Raw genomic sequence first — 12041 nt, 5'->3', positions numbered from 1 at the left:
TTAAGTTCAGGATTTGCGGTCAGTACAGTTTCCACCAACTCCAGAGAAAGTTCCATGCGGCTCCAAGGCCACCAGATCATAACAGTACAACTGGCCAATAATTAGATAAATGCATCTCAGAAGAAGGGAAGAAAGATGTTTAGCCATTTTTTTTTCTGCACTCTGCTTTGTCTTCTCTCCCCCCTTTTTCTCTGGGTGGCTGAAGAGTCTTGTGCTAGCATGGATGTTCAGGAATCAGCTTCTCGTGTGGACCAGCTTGCTGCTAGGGTACAGGGTATTTCTGATTATATTGTTCAGACTCCTGTTTTAGAGCCGAAGATTCCTACTCCTGATTTGTATTTTGGTGACAGGTCCAAATTTGTGAGTTTTAAAAACAACTGTAAACTGTTTTTTGCTCTGAGACCTCGATCCTCCGGTGATTCCATTCAGCAGGTTAAAATCGTCATCTCCCTGCTGCGTGGCGATCCACAGGATTGGGCATTTTCCCTGGAATCTGGGAATCCGGCTTTGCTTAATGTAGACTCCTTTTTTCAGGCTTTAGGATTATTATATGATTATATGATGAACCTAATTCTGTGGATCAAGCGGAGAAGACCTTGTTGGCCCTGTATCAGGGTCAAGAGGCGGCAGAATTGTATTGTCAGAAATTTAGAAAATGGTCTGTGTTGACTGAATGGAATGATAATGCTTTGGCGGCAATTTTCAGAAAGGGTCTTTCTGAATCCGTTAAAGATGTTATGGTGGGGTTTCCCACGCCTTTCGGTCTGTGTGATTCTATGTCTCTGGCTATTCAGATTGATCGGCGCTTGTGGGAGCGCAGAACTGTGCGCGCTGTGGCGTTGTCCTCAGAGCAAATTCCTGAGTCAATGCTGTTATGATTAGGTGGTCTTGGAGCAGCATGAAAACCTTCACTGGAGTAGGTGGTAACTATACTGACCGCAAACCCTGATCTTATCAACGCAACTAGAAGTATCCGTGGGGTGTGCCTAACAAAACCTAGACACCTCAACACAGCCAGAGGACTAAATACCCCTAAAGATGGAAATAGGAAAACTATCTTGCCTCAGAGTAGACCCCCAAAGGATAGGCAGCCCCCCACAAATAATGACTGTGAGTAGGAGAGGAAAAGACACACGCAGGCAAAAAACAGGCTTAGCAAAGGAGGCCACTTCTAGCTAAATAGAAAAGGACAGGACAGGATACTAAGCGGTCAGCATAAAAAATACTACAAAAATATCCACAGCAGAAAATACAAAACTCCACCACCTAACTAAAGATGTGGAGAGTGTATCTGCAACTCCAGAGAATCCAACCAGACTGAGAAAAACAACTGACACAGTCTAAGCTTGGACAAATAGAAACAAAAGATCAGCACTGAAAATAAGCACACAGCATGTGTGCTTCAGAAAAAGAAACAAACACTTATCTTTGCTGAATTGGCAGCTAAGCAGGAGAGGCCAGGCAGACATCCAACACTTCCAAAGAAACATTGACTACTGGCATGGACTAATGAGTACTGCAAAGCTAAATAGCCCAGTCAGAATTGCAATTAGCAGATATACCTGTCCAAGACTGCAGCCCAGGGACAACTGCATTACCATCTACAACCACCGGAGGGAGCCCAAAAGCAGAATTCACAACAGTACCCCCCCCCCCCCTTGAGGAGGGGTCACCGAACCCTCACCAGAGGCCGATCAGAATGAGCCAGATGAAAGGTACGAACCAAATCAGCGGCATGGACATCAGAGGCAAAAACCCAAGAATTATCCTCCTGGCCATAACCCTTCCATTTGACAAGGTACTGAAGCTTCCGCTCTGAAAAAAAGGGAATCCAAAATCTTCTCAACAACATATTCCAACTCCCCATCAACCAACACAGGGGCCGGAGGATCAACAGAGGGAACAACAGGCTCCACATATTTCCGCAATAAAGATCTATGGAAGACATTATGGATAGCAAAAGAGGCCGGAAGCGCCAATCGAAAAGACACCGGATTAATAATCTCAGAAATCCTATAAGGACCAATAAACCAAGGCTTAAACTTAAGAGAAGAAACCTTCATAGGAACATGATGGGAAGACAACCAAACCAGATCCCCAACCCGAAGCCGGGAACCAACACACCGACGACGGTTAGCAAAACGTTGAGCCTCCTCCTGAGACAACACCAAATTGTCCACCACATGAGCCCAAATCTGTTGCAACCTGTCAACCACAGAATCTACACCAGGACAGTGAGAAGGCTCAACCTGCCCAGAAGAAAAACGAGGATGAAAACCAAAATTACAAAAGAAAGGCAAAACCAAAGTAGCCGAACTAGCCCGATTATTAAGGACAAACTCGGCCAATGGCAAAAAAGCCACCCAATCATCCTGATCAGCAGACACAAAGCATCTCAAATAAGTCTACAAAGTCTGATTAGTTCGCTTGGTCTGGCCGTTTGTCTGAGGATGAAATGCAGAAGAAAAAGACAAATCAATGCCCAGCTTGGCACAAAAGGCCCGCCAAAACCTAGAAACAAACTGGGAACCTCTGTCGGACACAATATTCTCCGGAATACCATGCAAACGGACCACATGCTGAAAAAACAATGGAACCAAATCAGAAGAAGGCAATTTAGGCAAAGGCACCAAATGAACCATCTTAGAGAATCGGTCACAAACAACCCAGATAACCGACATCCTCTGGGAAACAGGAAGATCGGAAATAAAATCCATAGAAATATGCGTCCAGGGCCTCTCAGGGACCGGTAATGGCAAAAGCAACCCACTAGCACGGGAGCAACAAGGCTTGGCCCGGGCACAAGTCCCACAGGACTGCACAAAAGAACGCACATCACGTGACAAAGAAGGCCACCAAAAGGACCTACCAACCAAATCTCTGGTACCAAAAATGCCAGGATGAACAGCCAACACGGAACAGTGAACCTCAGAAATCACTCTACTAGTCCATCTGTCAGGAACAAACAGTTTCCCCACAGGACAACGGTCAGGTTTGTCAGCCTGAAATTCCTGAAGAACCCGTCATAAATCAGGAGATATGGCAGAAAGGACCACCCCTTCTTTCAGAATACCGACCAGTTCCCCCAGATTCCAGGGAAAATGCCCAATCCTGTGGATCACCACGCAGCAGGGAGATGATGATTTTAACCTGCTGAATGGAATCACCGGAGGATCGAGGTTTCAATGCAAAAAACAGTTTACAGTTGTTTTTAATACTCAAAAATTTGGACCTGTCACCAAAAAAAAATCAGGAGTAGGAATCTTCGGTTCTAAAGCAGGAGTCTGAACAATATAATCAGAAATACCCTGTACCCTAGCAGCAAGCTGGTCTACACGAGAAGCTAATTCCTGAACATTCATGCTAGCACAAGGCTCCTCAGCCACCCAGAAATAAAGAGGGAGAAGACAAAACAGACTGAAGAAAAAAAAATGGCTCAAGACCTTTCCTCCCTTCTTCTGAGATGCATTTAACTCATTGTTAGGGCGGCACGGTGGCGCAGTGGTTAGCACTGCAGCCTTGCAGCGCTGGAGTCCTGGGTTCGAACCCCACCAAGGACAACATCTGCAAAGAGTTTGTATGTTCTCTCCGTGTTTGCGTGGGTTTCCTCCGGGCACTCCGGTTTCCTCCCACATTCCAAAGACATACTGATAGGGAATTTAGATTGTGAGCCCCATCGGGGACAGTGATGATAATGTGTGCAAACTGTAAAGCGCTGCGGAATATGTTAGTGCTATATAAAAATAAAGATTATTATTATTATTGTTGGCCAGTAGTACTGTTATGATTAGGTGGCCTTGGAGCAGCATGAAAACCTTCACTGGAGTAGGTGGTAACTATACTGACCGCAAACCCTGATCTTATCAATGCAACTAGAAGTAGCCGTGGGGTGTGCCTAACAAAACCTAGACACCTCGACACAGCCAGAGGACTATATACCCCTAAAGATGGAAATAGGAAAACTATCTTGCCTCAGAATAGACCCCCAAAGGATAGGCAGCCCTCCACAAATAATGACTGTGAGTAGAAGAGGAAAAGACACACGTAGGCAGAAAACAGGCTTAGCAAAGGAGGCCACTTCTAGTTAAATAGAAAAGGACAGGACAGGATACTAAGCGGTCAGCATAAAAAATACTACAAAAATATCCGCAGCAGAAAATACAAAACTCCACCATCTAACTAAAGATGTGGAGAGTATATCTGCAACTCCAGAGAATCCAACCAGACTGAGAAAAACAACTGACACAGTCTAAGCTTGGACAAATAGAAACAAAAGATCAGCACTGAAAATACGCACACAGCATGTGTGCTTCAGAAAAAGAAACAAACACTTATCTTTGCTGAATTGGCAGCTAAGCAGGAGAGGCCAGGCAGAGATCCAACACTTCCAAAGAAACATTGACTACTGGCATGGACTAATGAGTCCTGCAAAGCTAAATAGCCCAGTCAGAATTGCAATTAGCAGATACACCTGTCCAAGACTGCAGCCCAGGGACAACTGCATTACCATCTACAACCACCTGAGGGAGCCCAAAAGCAGAATTCACAACACAATGCAGTGTGATAAGATTCTGTCTAGAACGGAACGACAAGGTTTCAGATGTCAGAATAGGTTGTGTTATTATTGTGGCGACGCTTCTCATGTCATTTCTGTCTGCCCTAAGCGGACAAAGAGGATCACCAGTTCATTTACCATCAGTGCTGTACAACCTAAATTTCTGTTATCTGTGTCCTTGATCTGCTCATTGTCATCATTTTCTGTCATGGCGTTTGTGGATTCAGGCGCCGCCTTGAACTTAATGGACCTTGAGTTTGCCAGGCGTTGTGGTTATCCCTTGCAGCCTTTGCAGAACCCTATTCCTTTAAGGGGCATTGATGCTACACCTTTGGCTAAAAATAAGCCCCAGTTTTGGACACAGATGACCATGCGCATGGCGCCAGCCCATCAGGAAGATTGTCGATTTCTGGTGTTGCATAATTTGCATGATGCTATCGTGCTGGGTTTTCCGTGGTTGCAGGTACATAATCCTGTGTTGGACTGGAAGTCTATGTCTGTGGCTAGTTGGGGTTGTCAGGGGATTCATAATGATGTTCCTTTGATGTCAATCTCCTCTTCTTCCTCTTCTGAAATTCCTAAGTTTTTGTCTGATTTTCAGGATGTATTCGATGAGCCCAAGTCCAGTTTCCTTCCACCGCACAGGGACTGTGATTGTGCTATTGACTTGATTCCAGGCTGTATGTTTCCTAAGGGCCGACTTTTCAACCTGTCTGTGCCTGAACATACCGCCATGCGGAATTATATTAAGGAGTCTTTGGCGAAAGGGCATATTCGGCCTTCTTCTTCACCGTTAGGAGTGGAATTTTTTTTTGTTGCTAAGAAGGATGGCTCCTTGAGACCCTGTATTGATTATCGCCTCTTGAATAAGATCATGGTCAAGTTTCAATACCCTTTACCTTTGCTTTCTGATTTGTTTGCTAGGATTAAGGGGGCTAGTTGGTTTACTAAGATTGACCTTCGGGGGGCATATAATCTTGTTCGTATTAAGCAGGGTGATGAATGGAAAACTGCGTTTAATACGCCCGAAGGTCATTTTGAATATCTTGTGATGCCATTCGGGCTCACTAATGCTCCATCTGTTTTTCATTCCTTCATTCATGATATCTTCCGGACTTATCTTGATAAATTCTTGATTGTATATTTGGACGATATTTTGATTTTTTCTGATGATTGGGAGTCTCATGTGGAACAGGTCAGGATGGTATTTCAGATCCTTCGTGACAATGCTTTGTTTGTGAAGGGGTCTAAGTGTCTCTTTGGGGTGCAGAAGGTTTCTTTTTTGGGCTTCATTTTTTCTCCCTCATCTATAGAGATGGATCCGGTTAAGGTTCAGGCCATTCATGATTGGATTCAACCCACATCCGTGAAGAGCCTTCAGAAATTTTTGGGTTTTGCAAATTTTTATCGCCGTTTCATTGCTAACTTCTCTAGCGTGGTTAAACCCTTGACCGATTTGACGAAGAAAGGCGCTGATGTGGTGAATTGGTCCTCTGCGGCTGTCTCTGCCTTTCAGGAGCTTAAACGCCGATTTACTTCTGCTCCGGTGTTGCGCCAACCGGATGTTTCGCTTCCGTTTCAGGTTGAGATTGACGCTTCTGAGATTGGGGCAGGGGCCGTTTTGTCTCAGAGGGATTCTGTTGGTTTCTTGATGAAACCGTGTGCCTTCTTTTCCCGTAAGTTTTCGCCTGCTGAACGCAATTATGATGTCGGTAATCGGGAGTTGTTGGCTATGAAGTGGGCGTTTGAGGAGTGGCGACATTAGCTTGAGGGAGCTAAGCACCGTATAGTGGTCTTGACCGATCATAAGAATCTGATTTACCTCGAGTCTGCCAAACGGCTGAATCCTAGACAGGCTCGATGGTCCTTGTTTTTTTCCCGTTTTGATTTCGTGGTTTCGTATCTTCCGGGTTCTAAGAATATTAAGGCTGATGCCCTCTCTAGGAGTTTTTTGCCTGATTCTCCTGAGGTCCTGGAACCGGTCGGCATCCTGAAAGAAGGGGTGGTCCTTTCTGCCATTTCCCCTGATTTACGACGGGTTCTTCAGGAATTTCAGGCTGACAGACCTGACCGCTGTCCAGTGGGGAAACTGTTTGTTCCTGACAGATGGACTAGTAGAGTGATTTCTGAGGTTCACTGTTCTGTGTTGGCTGGTCATCCTGGTATGTTTGGTACCAGAGATTTGGTTGGTAGGTCCTTTTGGTGGCCTTCTTTGTCACGTGATGTGTGTTCTTTTGTGCAGTCCTGTGGGACTTGTGCGCGGGCCAAGCCTTGTTGTTCCCGTGCTAGTGGGTTGCTTTTGCCATTGCCAGTCCCTGAGAGGCCCTGGACGCATATTTCTATGGATTTTATTTCTGATCTTCCTGTTTCCCAGAAGATGTCTGTTATCTGGTTGTTTGTGACCGGTTCTCTAAGATGGTTCATTTGGTGCCTTTGCCTAAATTGCCTTCCTCTTCAGATTTGGTTCCATTGTTTTTTCAGCATGTGGTTCGTTTGCATGGTATTCCGGAGAATATTGTGTCCAACAGAGGTTCCCAGTTTGTTTCTAGGTTTTGGCGGGCCTTTTGTGCTAGGCTGGGCATTGATTTGTCTTTTTCTTCTGCATTTCATCCTCAGACAAATGGCCAGACCGAGCGAACTAATCAGACTTTGGAGACTTATTTGAGATGCTTTGTGTCTGCTGATCAGGATGATTGGGTGGCCTTCTTGCCATTGGCCGAGTTTGCCCTTAAGAATCGGGCTAGTTCGGCTACTTTAGTTTTGCCTTTCTTTTGTAATTTTGGTTTTCATCCTCGTTTTTCTTCTGGGCAGGTTGAGCCTTCTGACTGTCCTGGTGTGGAGTCTGTGGTTGACAGGTTGCAGCAGATTTGGGCTCATGTGGTGGACAATTTGGTGTTGTCTCAGGAGGAGGCTCAACGTTTTGCTAACCGTCGTCGGTGTGTTGGTTCCCGGCTTCGGGTTGGGGATCTGGTCTGGTTGTCTTCCCGTCATGTTTCTTCCCCTAAGTTTAAGCCTCGGTTTATTGGTCCTTATAGGATTTCTGAGATTATTAATCCGGTGTCTTTTCGATTGGCGCTTCCGGCCTCTTTTGCTATCCATAATGTCTTCCATAGATCTTTATTGCGGAAATATGTGGTGCCCGTTGTTTCCTCTGTTGATCCTCTGGCCGCTGTGTTGGTTGATGGAGATTTGGAGTATGTGGTTGAGAAGATTTTGGATTCTCTTTTTTCGAGGCGGAGGCTTCAGTACCTTGTCAAATGGAAGGGTTATGGCCAGGAGGATAATTCTTGGGTTTTTGCCTCTGATGTCCATGCTGCTGATTTGGTTCGTGCCTTTTATCTGGCTCGTCCTGATCATCCTGGGGGCTCTGGTGAGGGTTCGGTGACCCCTCCTCAAGGATGGGGTACTGTTGTGAATTCTGCTTTTGGGTTCCCTCCAGTGGTTGTAGGTGGTAATGCAGTTGTCCCTGAGTTGCAGTCATGGTCAGGTGTATCTGCTGATTGCAGTTCTGACTGGGGTATTTAGGTATGCAGGATTCATTAGTCCTTGCCAGTTGTCCATGGTTCAGGGAGGTTTTGGATCTTTGTCTGGTTCCTCCTGCCTTGCTGCCAATTCAGCAAAGATAAGTGTTTGGGTTTTTTTTCTGTGGCACACTTGCTGTGTGCTTAATAATTTTGTGCTATTCATTTGTTTTCTCTTGTCCAGCTTAAATTGTGTCAGTGTTTTCTCAGTCTTGTTGGATTCTCAGGAGTTGCAGATATATGCTCCACATCTTTAGTTAGATGGTGGAATTTTTTGTATCATCTGCTGTGGATATTTTTTGGAAGGGTTTTAATACTGACCGCTTAGTATTCTGTCCTATCCTTTCCTATTTAGCTAGAAGTGGCCTCTTTTGCTAAATCCTGTTTCCTACCTGCGTGTGTCTTTCCTCTACTACTCACAGTCAATATTTGTGGGGGGCTGCCTATTCTTTGGGGTTCTGCTCTGAGGCAAGGTAGAATTCCTACTTCCATCTATAGGGGTATTTAGTCCTCCGGCTGTGTCGAGGTGTCTAGGATTTGTTAGGCACATCCCACGGCTACTTCTAGTCGCGTTGTTAAGTTCAGGATTTGCGGTCAGTACAGTTTCCACCAACTCCAGAGAAAGTTCCATGCGGCTCCAAGGCCACCAGATCATAACAGTCTACCTTAAATTTCCTATGAAGACATAGGGGGCAACGCGTGGAGAGGGGCATCTCTAGGGTCCCGGAAGAGTTCCGAGCCTTCCCGTCATACGGGTGCGTCCTAGCCATAACATACCTGGGGGACGAGAAACTAGAAACATCTGGAATGAAATAGAAAGAGAGAAAGAACTAGAAAGAACGAATGAACTAGAACAGAAGTTGTGAGGACTATACCGAATGCTCAGCAGGGTAGCACTACAAGACACAGGCGCTATTGGTAGGCAACGATTTCCACCTGCAAAGGGAACTCTGGATGTGCCATCGGACCGGCCGGTCTCAGACAGCCCTGTTAACTGTGCTCTGGATTGAGGATCCCGAAGTCTTCAGTAAAGAGACTGCAACCCTGTGTCCTCGTTATTGCCTGCACCTCACACCATCACCATCCACCTTATTGGGAAGCCCTGGGGACATACTTCACCTGTGGGAAGGTATACCATCTAGCTGCCATTCCATCACCCCAGTGGAGCCCACAGCAGCGTCGGTCACCCTGACATTCGAACACCACAGGTGGCGTCACGAATCCCTGACAAACTGTACCACCTTTATTGGACGCCCCTTAGCAGGGTCGCGGACCGGGTCTAGCCACCGTGACAGCCTCAGAACCGAACCCGAGAGGCCCGGTACCGAGAACTCGTGGCCCTGTGTCTGGGGGCGCTCCATTTTGGGGTTGCTTTGCTGCCTCTGGCACTGGACTTTTTGACCGTGTGCCTGGCATTATGAAGTCTGAAGACTACCAACAAATTTTGCAGCATAATGTAGGGCCCAGTGTGAGAAAGCTGGGTCTCCCTCAGAGGTCATGGGTCTTCCAGCTGGACAATGACCCAAAATACACTTCGAAAAGCACTAGAAAATGGTTTGAGAGAAAGCACTGGAGACTTCTAAGGTGGCCAGCAATGAGTCCAGACCTGAATCCCATAGAACACCTGTGGAGAGATCTAAAAATGGCAGTTTGGAGAAGGCACCCTTCAAATATCAGGGACCTGGAGCAGTTTGCCAAAGAAGAATGGTCTAAAAATCCAGCAGAGCATTGTAAGAAACTCATTAATGGTTACCGGAAGCGGTTGGTCGCAGTTATTTTGGCTAAAGGTTGTGCAACCAAGCATTAGGCTGAGGGTGCCAATACTTTTGTCTGGCCCATTTTTGGAGTTTTGTGTGAAATGATCAATGTTTTGCTTTTTGCTTCATTCTCTTTTGTGTTTTTTCATTTAAGACAAATTAAATGAAGATAATAATACCAAATAATTTGTGTTTACAGTCATTTTCAGGAAGAAACTGAGTATTACCTGACAGAATTGCAGGGGTGTTAATACTTTTGGCCATGACTGTATATAGGGGGGCGAAGGGGTGGTAGCTCCCCCTCTGTGTCTGATTAGGAATGCCTATACCGTAATGTATTATTGATCTCTGTTTTTAGTATTTGTACCAATAAAGACATTGTTTATACATAATAGTACTACATGCTCCTTATTCTCATCAGGATGAGTGAGTACAATGGCTACTAGTGTATGTCTGCAATATGCTGATTTGGACAGTGCGGGGTCCTGGGGAGCCTTGCTATTGGTACAGAGTCACTGCTCCCCAAAGATGAATCCTATCTGCTCTGTATGTATTTGTTGCTTTCAGTCACAGGGGTCATCTCATCTACCAGAGCAAGCAGCACAAGGAGCGTAAACCTTGTAATGTTCCCAGGAAAAGGATGCTCCTCACAAATACATGATTGTTTTTATTGCAAGGAAATATGATTGTTACAGGCTAGGTTTTCTTTTCACATGGTGTATTTTGTGAATACAGATTCCCCGCTGTCATGGAGCCACCGGCTGCTGTGTCCAAGTATGTGCATTCCCTACCAGTGTGGCTTACATTTGCTAACATGCATAGAACTTTCTTATTCACTCCTGGGTGTCTTTCTATGGTTAATTACCTTGTGTGATGCAATCTGCAGAGTATCTCACTCAGATGGAGCTCTGCATGGGTTACACTGCAGTGTGAGGTGTACTATTTTGTCAGCTCTGCACGTTTTTCAGCGCTTTATGATTGTGTAGGTCGGATTCCTTTTGACAATAGTTGTACTGCACATCACAAGTCTTATACCACTGTTTTTAGAAGACCAAAGCGGATGTACCTCACTTGTCCAGTCTGCTGTAAAGTGACAGAACGACTGGACAGACATCTCCTGGAACAGTGCATGAAGGAACATTCCGCCAAGGAGAGGACAGATGCTCTGGATGCTGCAAGGGAAAGAGTTCACAACATCGCATCCAAAGGGACAACAATGGATGAGGAGGAGATTCTGTCATTTGGAACCGCGGCGAACATGATCCCTTTTCTGGAGGATAGAGGGTTCCTCATACTCCGCAAGCCAAGTACGGCCAGGTAGGCTCCACTTTAGCCTGTCAAAGTTTTGGATATGTCACATGACTATGATTAAAGGGAACCTGTCACCCCGTTTTTTCAGTAGGAGATAAAAATACCGTTAAATAGGGCCTGAGCTGTGCTTTACAATAGGGTATTTTTTGTCCCCTGATTCCCTACCTATGCTGCCGAAATACCTTACAAAAGTGGCCTTTTTCGCCTGTCAATCAGGCTGGTCAGGTCGGATGGGCGTGGTCACAGCGCTGTTTCTCCCCCACATCTTGCTTATGTTCCCGTTGGTCGAATCTCGGCTTCAGGAAAATGGCTGCCGCGATGTCCATCTGCGCACGCGCGGCATCCCGCGGCCATTTTCCTGAAGCCCCGGGAAGTAGGAGACTCCATCTGCGCACGCGCGGCCTCAGAAAGATGGCCGCGCCCACCGAGAAACCGCTGAATAGCGGCGAGCGCGCTCTTTTTCTACAGCTGCGCAGTGCATTCGGCACTTGCGCATGCGAGAAGCACTACGCCACCAACGGGCACATAAGCAAGATGTGGGGGAGAAACAGCGCTGTGACCACGCCCATCCGACCTGACCAGCCTGATTGACAGGCGAAAAAGGCCACTTTTGTAAGGTATTTCAGCAGCATAGGTAGGGAATCAGGGGACAAAAAATACCCTATTGTAAAGCACAGCTCAGGCCCTATTTAACGGTATTTTTATCTCCTACTGAAAAAACGGGGTGACAGGTTCCCTTTCATACTAACCAATATTAGTGTTCAACGCTCTGATCCGCCCAACGTCAGGATGGATCAGGCACTTTTTTGGGCAGATAGGGTTTATTGTTAGGGCTGATCCCTGATTTTCGGTCAGTTCGGGTCGATGCTTTTGACCCCCATCTAACTCAGGATCGCT

The sequence above is a fragment of the Ranitomeya imitator genome, chromosome 2 (genome assembly GCF_032444005.1).
Source record: "Ranitomeya imitator isolate aRanImi1 chromosome 2, aRanImi1.pri, whole genome shotgun sequence".
Taxonomy (NCBI): Eukaryota; Metazoa; Chordata; class Amphibia; order Anura; family Dendrobatidae; genus Ranitomeya; species Ranitomeya imitator.
The sequence above is the reverse complement of the archived record's forward strand: the minus strand, read 5'-3'. Positions refer to the sequence as shown.